The following is a 14,130-nucleotide window of genomic DNA, read 5'->3' as shown; positions in this document are numbered from 1 at the left end:
AGAGGTTTACTTTTATAAAATCTGAAAAACAAATAATTACGAAAGTAATCCATTAAATTATTATACGCAGAGTAATTTAATTGTTGTCTAAACTACAAGTTCGGGAAAATATACGTGTTTAGAAAACGGCTAAATTAGGAGCGGAGCGTAATCGAGAATACAGAGCACGAAAAAAGGATTGCATCCTACGCAATGTATGTATTATGAATGTAATCGCAAATAAAAATATTTCAAGGGGTAATAGTTGGTTTTAGTTTCGTGAATATTTTCATACTCAAGTATTCAAATTTTTTTATTCATTTATATATAGTTCATTAATTATTGTTCAAGCTGACATCCACCACCAAGAGTCGTGTTTGCCCTAACATCTCGTTGAAAATACAGTACGCGAACAATTTATTGATTATAGTGATAATGCAGCAATAAAAGCACAAAACAAAATACCAATAACACCAGCCGACCGTTGTCGGGAATATAGAATGCGAAAGAAGGCTAAAGTACGATATCAAATTTTAACTGAAGCTTCATCTTCATACTTGGGTAGATATTGAGGTATCTTATTGTGCATAATTAATCATCCAATCCAGAAAGCACAGCAAAACCACCTGAACAGAGAAATCGAGAGTATATGGCATGACGAAAATATTTGCAGAACGTGATTGCAACAATCAATCCAAAGCAGGCGCTTTAGAATAAGTGCGATACTCCACATTTTCATACAAGTGCAACAAAATTCACGGCACGTACAGTGAGTTTGACTGATATTAGCGATACCAGATATTTAAGTATAAAATATTAAATGGAAAAGAAATCGTCATTGCAGCGATCTACATATCTCCTAACCAAAAAAAAAAACATTCATGGCGGTGCTGATATATTTGGCCGGGGTGATGATCACATACCATTGATTCTGGGTTGTGACTTCAATGTAAATTTTGCGGAGGATGCGTCCTTGCCACTACTTCACTTTCTTCGTTAAAAATTTGGTTTAGATATGAATAATGACCGGAAAATTGCCACGACTAAATTAAAAACAATGACCGATGCTCTATTCTTCAGAAATATACACTATGTAGACTGTTTCATATTTCAGTTACCATAAAGCCATAATATCCGCTATACCTATACCTGACTGATGATAATGTGCAAATTGAAGAAATAAATTAAATATTAAATTTGTATTCCCCATATTATTATTTCGATTATCCCTGTAATATGTACGATACAACTCTTTCTCTCTCTTTCTTTCCCCACTGTCAATTAATCAGTAAAGAAGTACGCACTTCTATCACGTGTACTCTCATGGATAACTCTTTGCTTCGAGAGAGCGTTGTCAAAATCCACATTTTTTATAACATTTGACAGTGGTGCCATCAAGTAAAGAAATATGTTTAGAGATTTTTTAATATATTTCTTAAGTATTTTTCGGTTAGAGCAGCTAGGTACAGTAAAATTTACATAATTAAAATAAGTTTAACGAGCTAAATATCCTTAATGACGTCTAAATATATGAACGTGTATATTTTAATCACAAAATATTTTTAAAATTAACTTTTAAAACTAAATTTAACAAAATATTTTAAAATTTCAAAACACTTACAAGTTTTAAATAAGCTTTACATTTACATTAATTAGTTTTTATATACTGAATAAACAAATATCTTTCGATAATTTATTCGGAAGTCAAAGTGTACATAATTACATTTGCTGGGAATTCTAACCAAAATATGTATAACGTTGACAATTGGTACTGCTAAGCAAAACAATACTCTGCGACAAAATACCTGCTCTTTCTTAAAAACAAAACTATATTAAAACTCTTTGAATAAAGATAAGATATATATGTAAAAGTCACCAAAAAATCTGATCTCACAAATTTCCCACTGATTTTGCATTTTAATTCTGCGGGATTCTTAGTGGTAGTTCAATGTTTTGGTGTTCAGTAGCTCATGAACTCGTGGTTTACATTGGCAGCACTGAAAGTTCATGAGCTCTCTCAGAAGGCAAAGAGAGGAGTTTCGGATCATTTTATCTATGTGTATTGTGCTTCACGTGACTGTTTTTTTGTTTTTCGTTATTGTTCATCCTTTGGTTTATAATTTAATTCAAAGATTCTTACATAAGAGTAAGTGGTATAAAGCCAAGGTGTCTTAATTTAAACTAGCGTAGCCCGAACGTTACGCGGTCAAGAAATTTTCTTTAAAGTTGCAATACACTCACACTTTTTCATTACCACACTCTAACTTTTCGAACTTGAAATCCGTCTTGATATCAATTTCCTCATTTAAGTCGAGTGATAAGTTGACGATCAAGTTTGAACAGCTGATGACATAGTTTTGCAAACAAATGACTTGCTTTTGTCGGGAATATTAATTTTTTGATATATCTATGGATTGATATCAAAATATAAGTATATCAATCCATTACATTAGAAACTTCGTATAAAAGTTTTAAAAATTTTGAGTTGTTTCCATAACAACGGCATCTTTAAATTATTATTTATTATCATTATGCTTGCAGCATACGTCACGGCTGTCAATTTAAATCTATTTTTACAAGTAGTTGGTGTGATCAACTTGAAAGCTAGTAAGTAGACTTCAAGGATTAAACTATCGAAATTATCCGACTATCGATAGTTTTGCAGCTTTCATGGAACAGTATCGATAAGGGACTGCTTAACGTTAATAAATTGTAACGGATTTATCGATAAGTAGCCTACCTTGTAGCTCACTCCTGAGTTGGACCACTGAATTGTTATTTTAAAGTCCCAATTTAATGCTATATCTATATTTCTAATTCCAACAACTTAACACTTATTGCTCGTTATTCGAGCTTACAACTTTAAGCTATAAATTAATTGCTCTTTACACGGCAACACTCTCATTAGAACTATGTTTGCTGCACAATCCGGTAGCCCTTATTTAGTAAATTTTTAACAAAACTTTGCGTCTGGAACATTCTGGCAACTACGAACTCGCTGTCTAGTTGCTTCTGGCAATTTATCGTCGGTTCGATTTTATTCTATCATCCATTTTCGTCGCAATATACCGCGCAATACGGGACTATGATTTTTGTTGTACGTGTAGTATTCACTCCATCCATCAATTACCAAAATGAATCACGATCCAAATATCACAATTAATATTGAACGTATGACAGGCGCCATAGCGTTATAGCACAAACAGTCACCGACATTCCTCCCGACTGTCCTTACCGCCCGCATTAAACCAAATTTGTCAAAAGTTATGCCCGTAGGAGCAACGCAGAAATCAGTTCTTCTCCTCTGTTTCCATTTCACAAATGTTGCCATTGTTCTATTTGTATACACGATTTTTCACACATCTAGTTTTTTAGTTAGAATTTTTCATAATGGAAAAGCTCAAAACTAAAAACCAACCATTAAAAAGAGTTTACTTTTTTATTAATAAGCGTATCCGACTGTGATTTTGAGCTATTTTAAGAATATTTCGAATAAGTTCTTTTTTTAATTACTACAAATAATCGAGATTGTTGAAGGGGACGGAAGAAGCGGTGGTCACTGTTTATTTACATTGCGCTCTCATAAGATAGGACGTATCAGCTGATTCAGTCTACGGTTATGCCTCGGTGGCTGCTTGTGCCATTACGATGCGGCGACGATGCCGAGCATCTCGACACGCAATTAAAAATTTCTAAACATCTGTATTCCTAACAATATTGCCGAAGTAGACTGCGCATTGTTTAGCCTTAAACACATAGACGAGTGCACAGCACGACCTAGCGACAGGGCAATTTTCTTGCCTGCAAAAGCCGTCTTGAAGCCAGCTTCATGAATATTTTGTAGACGGTAGCGCCATATTATCTTTAACTTCAATGAAACATAAACAATTGTGCAAAGTGAAATTGGTTGTGCAAAAAATTTGTGTGACAACTGCTCTAAATAACTGTGCCCATAAGAACGTGTGTACTTTAATATTTTACAGATCCTGTCCTGTCGTCTGCCGCCGTATTGTGTCTCATAAATTAATGTTTAGCAATATATGTATAAATATATATCTATCCATCCATTGCTAACAATGAGCAGTTATTTTGGTGGTTCGACAGTTCTGTTTTGTAATTTGTATATGAATAACACATAAATGTTAGCTAAAGATGGCGAATAGTTATTGACTACACACAAATATGTATACACATATTAAGTTATTGACTAGGTAAGTGAAAAAGTGCTTTCTACGTTTTCATCATCCTCATTAAATTTCTAAATCGTTCAGGAGCTCAAACTTTCGCTACATCAGATCGAACATACCTACGCGATGCCATTTCGATAATGATTATTACAATTAAATGCCCGCAAAAAAATATTTCCATTCTTAATGACAATAGAATCGACAGATGACAATGGCTGCTGCCCGTGAAGGGCGACAGGTTCGTTTTCTGGGCTCCACCCTATCGAAAATTTAGGCACGATTACGATTTCTTTGGCATCGCGATCTGAAGGTATTGTAACGAATAACTCACTCTTGAGTTCGATGACATAATTGTTAAATAAAAGTCCCAATTTAATTACTATACATTTATCTTTTGTTTCTAATTTAAACAACCTAACGCTTATTACTCGTTATTCGAGTTTACAACTTATTGATTATAGTTCTTTAATAAGCAGCACTCTAATTAGAACTGTGTTTGCTTCACAATCCGGTAGCTCTTAGTTACGATAATCTACACCGTTGAGTCGTTTAATAACCTGGTATGATCCTTGTCAACTACACTGTAATTTGGGAGACACCCCTTCCTTTTGTTGCGGGTTATATACAATACCAAAACTCGTTCAACAAAACCCTCACAGTTTATTGCCTTTGCCGTATTTTGCTTTCATTTTATCGTTAATTTAAAATTTTAAATCAATCGGTAGTCGAAGTATATTACCAAAAATTAACCTTACTGGAGTCTGCCCCCTTGTTTCATGTACAGCAGACCGATAAGCCATCAGGAACAAGGATATATGGGTATCCCAATCTTTTTGATACTTATCCACAACTTTCCGCATATGTTCTTCCAAAGTCCGATTGAATCGTTCTAACATGCCATCGGACTGCGAATTTAGTGCAATTGTACGGATTTACCGGATACCCAGTTTTTGAAACATCTCCTGGATTAGAGCTGATTTAAAATTTTCCATTGGTCAGAATGAAATTCAATTTGGACACCATATCTCGATACCCAATTTTTGATGAATACATCCGCTACTGTTTCTGCTTCTTGGTTAGGAATTGCGTATACCTCTGGCCATTTACTGAAATAATCCATGACTACCAAAACATATTTGTTTCCTAATTTACCGATAGGCTACCAGCTACATCCGTGCCAATTCGCTCAAAGGGCGCACCCGAACTGGACCGCTTCATTTGACCATGACTCCCTGGACCTCGGCCCTTTAGCAGCAATACACTCGGCACAGTTGGCGATCTATTCCGTAGCTGATTGACAACAACCAACCCAATTAATACCTTGTTTTAATATCTCCAAGGGTTTAGTGATACCAAGTCATAACTTTGGAGTCTCCCAATCCACCGTGCCAACTCTCCTTCTGGGTTCCTGAGTTACTCAATAATTTCTTTCTGGCTTTCTCATTTTCCGGCTATAATACGCATATACTATCCCACACCCATCAATGACTTGTGATAACAAACCTCCTACTTCATACCCACTATCATCTGTATCCAAAATAAACGCTGATCCGGAGATTGAAGAGCATTTATTCCATTTAAAATCTCTGTTATTTTCCGTGACTTCATGGAGGCTATTAGCTACGTTGGCAAAATTTGGAACGAATCGTCGAATGATCTCATTTTTCATTAGTGAATGTATAAAAACAACGTCGACAACTCTCAGAGCAGCTTATATGGTAACATGAAAAATGTTAACTTCATTATTTTTTTAAGTGAATACTTCTTTGGCCGCATTAGAGCATATTTTTTCAAGGCCGTGTCACGACCCTTTTTACTGGTTGCTGTAAGCAGCTACGTCTCTGTTTGGGTAGCCATAAAGAAATTGTAGCAATCCATATGTTTGATCGGTTCATTTCGCTATCTTCTAGCTGCACATTGACACATACATACATTACTTCGGATTCGTTCGGATCTCAAACGCTGAACCCATAGACGATGACAGGCGACAGGCTGCTTCTGTCAAATATTACAATATACACGTTCTTTTGGGCAGAGTTATTTAAACAACAACATGACTTCACGGCAGCAGTCTTGCAGTAGTCCCTGTCACTAAATTAAAGCCATTCCTAATTTTGCCGACGACAATGGACAACTGTAGTGTTAACACTAATATGTGAAATGTAAATTAATTTTAAGCTCTAACAAGTCTAACGTTATTTTACCAACAGAAACATAAAATAGCACTTATATATAAATTTATAATTTAAAAATAATTAATAAAACTATTACTTTTTTTGTACAAAAAATTCCACTTCTAACAAAATATTTAAATTTCAATGAGGTGAAAGGTTTTAGTACGGCTACACCGAAGATGTGTACATCAGCTGCTTGATATGTCACTGCCGTATTCAAAATGTTCAGTCGTCTTGATTCTTCAAAATCAATATGTTTTATACTTATGTAAATATAACCCTTGCAATCACAATTTTTTCGTAATCTCTTATTCTATCATTTTTGTCATTGAACGTATGTACATACTTTTAAAGAGGCTGCAGCACATAAGCACATACAGCTGACCGCGTGCACTGTTGTGCATATTTCGGTAAGAGTGTAAATGGAATTCGAGAGAGTAATTTAATTGTGGTCTAAACTACAAGATCGGGAAAATATGCGTGTTTAGAAAACGGCTTGATTAGGAGCGGAGCGTAATCAAGAATACAGAACACGAAAAAGGATTGCATCCTACGCAATGTATGTATTATGAATGTAATAGCAAAAAAAATATTTCAAGAGCAATAGTCGGTTTTAGTTTCGTGAATATTTTCATACTCAAGTATTAAAATTTTTTTATTCATTATCATTATCATATTTTTATATAGTTCATTAATTATTGTTCAAGCTAACATCCATCACCAAGTCATAACTTTGGAGTCGTATTTGCCCTAACATCTCGTTGAAAATACAGTACACGAACAATTTATTGATTATAGTGATAATGCAGCAATAAAAACACAAACCAAAATACCAATAACACCAGCCGACCGTTGTCGGGAATATAGAATGCGAAAGAAGGCTAAAGTACGATATCAAATTTTAACTGAAGCTTCATCTTCATACTTGGGTAGATATTGAGGTATCTTATTGTGCATAATTAATCATCCAATCCAGAAAGCACAGCAAAAACACCTGAACAGAGAAATCGAGAGTATATAGCATGACGAAAATATTTGCATAACGTGATTGCAACAATCAATCCAAAGCAGGCGGTTTATAATGAATGCGATACTCCACATTTTCATACAAGTGCAACAAATTTCACGGCACGTACAGTGAGTTTGACTGATATTAGCGATACCAGATATTTAAGTGTAAAATATTAAATGGAAAAGAAATGGTCATTGCAGCGATCTACGTATCTCCTAACCAAAAAAAAACACTCATGGCGGTGCTGATATATTTGGCCGGGGTGATGATCACATACCATTGATTCTGGGTGGTGACTTCAATGTAAATTTTGCGGAGGATGCGTCCTTGCCACTACTTCACTTTCTTCGTGAAAAATTCGGTTTAGATATGAATAATGACCGGAAAATTGCTACGACTAAATTAAAAACAATGATCGATGCTCTATTCCTCAGAAATATACACTATGTAGACTGTTTCATATTTCAGTTACCATAAAGCCATAATATCCGCTCTACCTATACCTGACTGATGATAATGTGCAAATTGAAGAAATAAATTAAATATTATTCCCCATATTATTATTTCGATTATCCCTGTAATATGTACGATACAACTCTTTCTCTCTCTTTCTTTCTCCACTCTCAATTAATCAGTAAAGAAGTACGCACTTCTATCTCGTGTACTGTCATGGATAAATCAGAGATAAGGAGATGCCCAACTCGTCTCTCACTGGAAATGAAAGCGCAATTGATAAACGTCAAAACCTACTGAACTCAAGCAACTGTCAAAGTTCAGTAGGTCTGACGTTTAGCAATTGGAAAAAGAGGGACGGCCAGATTAAAATCCTACAGAAAAATATGTAAACAGAGTGATTTGTGCTGCTGTTGACGATCACTAACAAAAATTAGAAAACAATGAAAATGAAAGAAAACGCGAAATTGAAATGTATGTGATGATATCTTTTGTGATGTCATGCTAAGTGGTATTGATTTTCAATTGAAAATTTTTAAAAACATTTATTAATTGAGAACTAATACATTTATTCTTTTGATTACGTATTGAAAGTTCAAAAATCAATTGTATAATATTTCACAAAATCACAAAAAGAGAGTATAAAAAGTTTCTGCATATGTTTAACGGATACATGTATAATAATATTTAATCTTAATAAATGATGGGTATTTTAATTTAAATTCCGATCTGGCTACAATGAAAAATGTTATAAAAAACGCTACTTTTGAGGCGCTCTCATACTGGAAAGAGTTGGGCATCCCATTATCCCTGGATAAAATGATTCGAAACTCTTTGCTACGAGAGAGCGCTGTCAAAATCCACATTTTTTATAACATTTGAAAGTGGTGCCATCAAGTAAAGAAATATGTTTAGAGATTTTTTAATATATTTCTTGGGTATTTTTCGGTTTCCATTTTACAGAAAAATTTACATAATTAAAATATGTTTAACGAGCTAAATATCCTAAATGACGTCTAAATATATGAACGTGTATATTTAAAATTAACTTTTAAAACTAAATTTAACAAAATATTTTAAAATTTCAAAACACTTACAAGTTTTAAATAAGCTTAACATTTAAATTAATTAGTTTTTATATACTGAATAAACAAATATTTTTCGATAATTTATTCGGAAGTCAAAGTTTACATAATTACTTTTGCTGGGAATTCTAACCAAAATATGTATAACGTTGACAATTGGTACTGCTAAGCAAAACAATACTCTGCGACAAAATACCTGCTCTTTCTTAAAAACAAAACTATATTAAAACTCTTTGAATAAAGATAAGATATATATGTAAAAGTCACCAAAAAATCTGATCTCACAAATTTCCCACTGATTTTGCATTTTAATTCTGCGGGATTCTTAGTGGTTCAATGTTTTGGTTGTCATCTGTTCAGTAGCTCATAAACTCGTGGTTTACTTTGGCAGCACTGAAAGTTCATGAGCTCTCTCAGAAGGCAAAGAGAGGAGTTTCGGATCATTGGTCTATGTGTATTGTGCTTCACGTGACTGTTTTTTTGTTTTCCGTTATTGTTCATCCTTTATTTTATAATTTAATTCAAAGATTCTTACATAAAAGTAAGTGGTACAAAGCCAAGGTGTCTTAATTTAAACTAGCGTAGTCCCGAACTGAAAGCCGTCTTGATATCAATTTCCTCATTTAAGTCGAGTGAAAAGTTGACGATCAAGTTTGAACAGCTGATGACATAGTTTTGCAAACAAATGACTTGCTTTTGTCGGGAATATTTATTTTTAATATTGAAGGCGCCATAGCGTTATAGCACAAACAGTCACCGACATTCCTCCCTACCGTACTTACCGCCCGCATTAAACCAAATTTGTCAAAAGTTATGCCCGTAGGAGCAACGCAGAAATCAGTTCTTCTCCTCTGTTTCCATTTCACAAATGTTGCCATTGTTCTATTTGTATACACGATTTTTCACACATCTAGTTTTTTAGTTAGAATTTTTCATAATCGAAAAGCTTAAAACTAAAAACCAACCATTAAAAAGAGATTACTTTTTTATTAATAAGCGTATCCGACTGTGATTTTGAGCTATTTTAAGAATATTTCGAATAAGTTCTTTTTTTTAATTACTACAAATAATCGAGATTGTTGAAGGGGACGGAAGAAGCGGTGGTCACTGTTTATTTACATTGCGCTCTCATAAGATAGGACGTATCAGCTGATTCGGTCTACGGTTATGCGTCGGTGACTGCTTGTGCCATTACGATGCGGCGACGATGCCGAGCATCTCGACACGCAATTAAAAATTTCTAAACATCTGTATTCCTAACAATATTGCCGAAGGAGACTGTGCATTGTTAAGCCTTAAACACATAGACGACTGCACAGCACGACCTAGCGACAGAACAATTTTCTTGCCTGCAAAAGCCGTCTTGAAGCCAGCTTCATGAATATTTTTTAGACGGTAGCGCCATATTATCTTTAACTTCAATGAAACATAAACAATTGTGCAAAGTGAAATTGGTTGTGCATAAAATTTGTGTGACAACTGCTCTAAATAACTATGCCCATTAGAACTTGTGTACTTTAATATTTTACAGATCCTGTCCTGTCGTCTGCCGCCGTATTGTGTCTCATAAATTAATGTTTAGCAATATATGTATAAATATATATCTATCCATCCATTGCTTACAATGAGCAGTTATTTTGGTGGTTCGACAGTTCTGTTTTGTAATTTGTATATGAATAACACATAAATGTTAGCTAAAGATGGCGAATAGTTATTGACTACACACAAATATGTATACACATATTAAGTTATTGACTGGGTAAGTGAAAAAGTGCTTTCTACGTTTTCATCATCCTCATTAAATTTCTAAATCGTTCAGGAGCTCAAACTTTCGCTACATCAGATCGAACATACCTACGCGATGCCATTTCGATAATGATTATTACAATTAAATGCCCGCAAAAAAATATTTCCATTCTTAATGACAATAGAATCGACAGATGACAATGGCTGCTGCCCGTGAAGGGCGACAGGTTCGTTTACTGGGCTCCACCCTGTCGAAAATTTAGGCACAATTACGATTTCCTTGGCATCGCGATCTGAAGGTATTGTAACGAATAACTCACTCTTGAGTTCGATCACATAATTGTTAAATAAAAGTCCCAATTTAATTACTATACATTTATCTCTTGTTTCTAATTTAAACAACCTAACGCTTATTACTCGTTATTCGAGTTTACAACTTATTGCTTATAGTTTAATAATATAATTTAATAAGCAGCACTCTAATTAGAACTGTGTCTGCTTCACAATCCGGTATCTCTTAGTTACGATAATCTACACCGTTGAGTCGTTTAATAACCTGGTATGATCCTTGTCAACTACACTGTAATTTGGGAGACACCCCTTCCTTTTGTTGCGGGTTATATACAATACCAAAACTCGTTCAACAAAACCCTCACAGTTTATTGCCTTTGTCGTATTTTGCTTTCATTTTATCGTTAATTTAAAATTTTGAATCAATCGGTAGTCGAAGATTATTGCCAAAAATTAACCTTACTGGAGTCTGCCCCCTTGTTTCATGTACAGCAGACCGATAAGCCATCAGGAACAAGGATATATGGGTATCCCAATCTTTTTGATACTTATCCACAACTTTCCGCATATGTTCTTCCAAAGTTCGATTGAATCGTTCTAACATGCCATCGGACTGCGAATTTAGTGCAATTGTACGGATTTACCGGATACCCAGTTTCTGGAACATCTCCTGGATTAGAGCTGATTTAAAATTTTTCCATTGGTCAGAATGTAATTCAATTTGAACACCATATCTCGATACCCAATTTTTGATGAATACATCCGCTACTGTTTCTGCTTCTTAGTTAGGAATTGCGTTTACCTGTGGCCATTTACTGAAATAATCCATGACTACCAAAACATATTTGTTTTCTAATTTAACGATAGGCTACCAGCTACCTCCGTGCCAATTCGCTCAAAGGGCGCACCCGAACTGTACCGCTTCATTTGACCATGACTCCTGGACCTCGGCCCTTTAGCAGCAATACACTCGGCACAGTTGGCGATCTATTCCGTAGCTGATTTTCAACAACCAACCCAATTAATACCTTGTTTTGATATCTCCAAGGGTTTAGTGATACCAAGTCATAACTTTGGAGTCTCCCAATCCACCGTGCCAACTCTCCTTCTGGGTTCCTGAGTTACTCAATAATTTCTTTCTGGCTTTCTCATTTTCCGGCTATAATACGCAACTACTATCCCACACCCATCAATGACTTGTGATAACACCCCTCCTACTTCATACCCACTATTATCCGTATCCAAAATAAACGCTGATCCGGAGATTGAAGAGCATTTATTCCACTCAAAATCTCTGTTATTTTCCGTGACTTCATGGAGACAGCTACGTTGGCAAAATTTGGAACGAATCGTCGAATGATCTCATTTTTCATTAGTGAATGTAAAAAAAAAACGTCGACAACTCTCAGAGCAGCTTATATGGTAACATGAAAAATGTTAACTTCATTATTTTTTTAAGTGAATACTTCTTTGGCCGCATTAGAGCATATTTTTCAAGGCCGTGTCACGACCCTTTTTACTGGTTGCTGTAAGCAGCTACGTCTCTGTTTGGGTAGCCATAAAGAAATTGTAGCAATCCATATGCTTGATCGGTTCATTTCGCTATCTTCTAGCTGCACATTGACACATACATACATCACTTCGGATTCGTTCGGATCTCAAACGCTGAACCCATAGACGATGACAGGCGACAGGCTGCTTCTGTCAAATATTACAATATACACGTTCTTTTAGGCAGAGTTATTTAAACAACAACATGACTTCACGGCAGCAGTCTTGCAGTAGTTCCTGTCACTAAATTAAAGCTATTCCTAATTTTGCCGACGACAATGGACAACTGTAGTGTTAACACTAATATGTGAAATGTTAATTAATTTAAAGCTCTAACAAGTCCAACGTTATTTTACCAACAGAAACATAAAATAGCACTTATATATAAATTTATAATTTAAAACAAATTAATAAAACTATTACTTTTTTTGTACAAAAAATTCCACTTCTAACAAAATATTTAAATTTCAATGAGGTGAAAGGTTTTAGTACGGCTACACCGAAGATGTGTACATCAGCTGCTTGATATGTCACTGCCGTATCCAAAATGGCCAGTCGTCTTGATTTTTCAAAATCAATATGTTTTATACCTATGTAAATATAACCCTCGCAATCACAATTTTTTCGTAATCTTTTATTCTATCATTTTTGTCATTGAACGTATGTACATACTTTTAAAGAGGCTGCAGCACATAAGCACATACAGCTGACCGCGTGCACGATTGTGCATATTTCGGTAAGAGTGTAAATGGAATTCGAGTTGTAATATTTATTCTATTATATTTTTATATGCAGAGTAATTTAATTGTTGTCTAAACTACAAGATCGGGAAAATATGCGTGTTTAGAAAACGGCTAAATTAGGAGCGGAGCGTAATCGAGAATACAGAGCACGAAAAAAGGATTGCATCCTACGTAATGTATGTATTATGAATGTAATCGCAAATAAAAATATTTCAAGGGGCAATAGTCGGTTTTAGTTTCGTGAATATTTTCATACTCAAGTATTAAAATTTTTTTATTCATTATCATTATCATATCTTTATATAGTTCATTAATTATTGTTCAAGCTGACATCCACCACCAAGAGTCGTGTTTGCCCTAACATCTCGTTGAAAATACAGTACACGAACAATTTATTGATTATAGTGATAATGCAGCAATAAAAACACAAACCAAAATACCAATAACACCAGCCGACCGTTGTCGGGAATATAGAATGCGAAAGAAGGCTAAAGTACGATATATTTACGATACGATAATTTTAACTGAAGCTTCTTCTTCATACTTGGGTAGATATTGAGGTATCTTATTGTGCATAATTAATCATCCAATCCAGAAAGCACAGCAAAAACACCTGAACAGAGAAATCGAGAGTATATAGCATGACGAAAATATTTGCAGAACGTGATTGCAACAATCAATCCAAAGCAGGCGGTTTATAATGAATGCGATACTCCACATTTTCATACAAGTGCAACAAATTTCACGGCACGTACAGTGAGTTTGACTGATGTTAGCGATACCAGATATAATATTTAAGTGTAAAATATTAAATGGAAAAGAAATGGTCATTGCAGCGATCTACGTATCTCCTAACCAAAAAAAACATTCATGGCGGTGCTGATATTTTTGGCCGGGGTGATGATCACA

At 34.8% G+C, this 14,130-nt stretch overlaps 1 long non-coding RNA gene across 1 annotated transcript; it reads left to right on the top strand.

Annotated features, from left to right (window-relative positions):
- The first annotated feature begins 10,264 nt into the window (after nucleotides 1-10,264).
- On the top strand, nucleotides 10,265-12,831 carry LOC138856139 (uncharacterized). The gene is made up of 3 exons (XR_011395194.1): nucleotides 10,265-10,649; nucleotides 10,710-10,935; nucleotides 12,541-12,831. It is a non-coding gene; the product is annotated as an uncharacterized lncRNA (long non-coding RNA).
- The last annotated feature ends 1,299 nt before the right edge of the window (nucleotides 12,832-14,130 follow it).

Source organism: Bactrocera oleae, chromosome 3 (assembly GCF_042242935.1).
Source record: "Bactrocera oleae isolate idBacOlea1 chromosome 3, idBacOlea1, whole genome shotgun sequence".
Taxonomy (NCBI): domain Eukaryota; kingdom Metazoa; phylum Arthropoda; class Insecta; order Diptera; family Tephritidae; genus Bactrocera; species Bactrocera oleae.
This window is presented reverse-complemented; position numbering and strand designations above follow the sequence as displayed.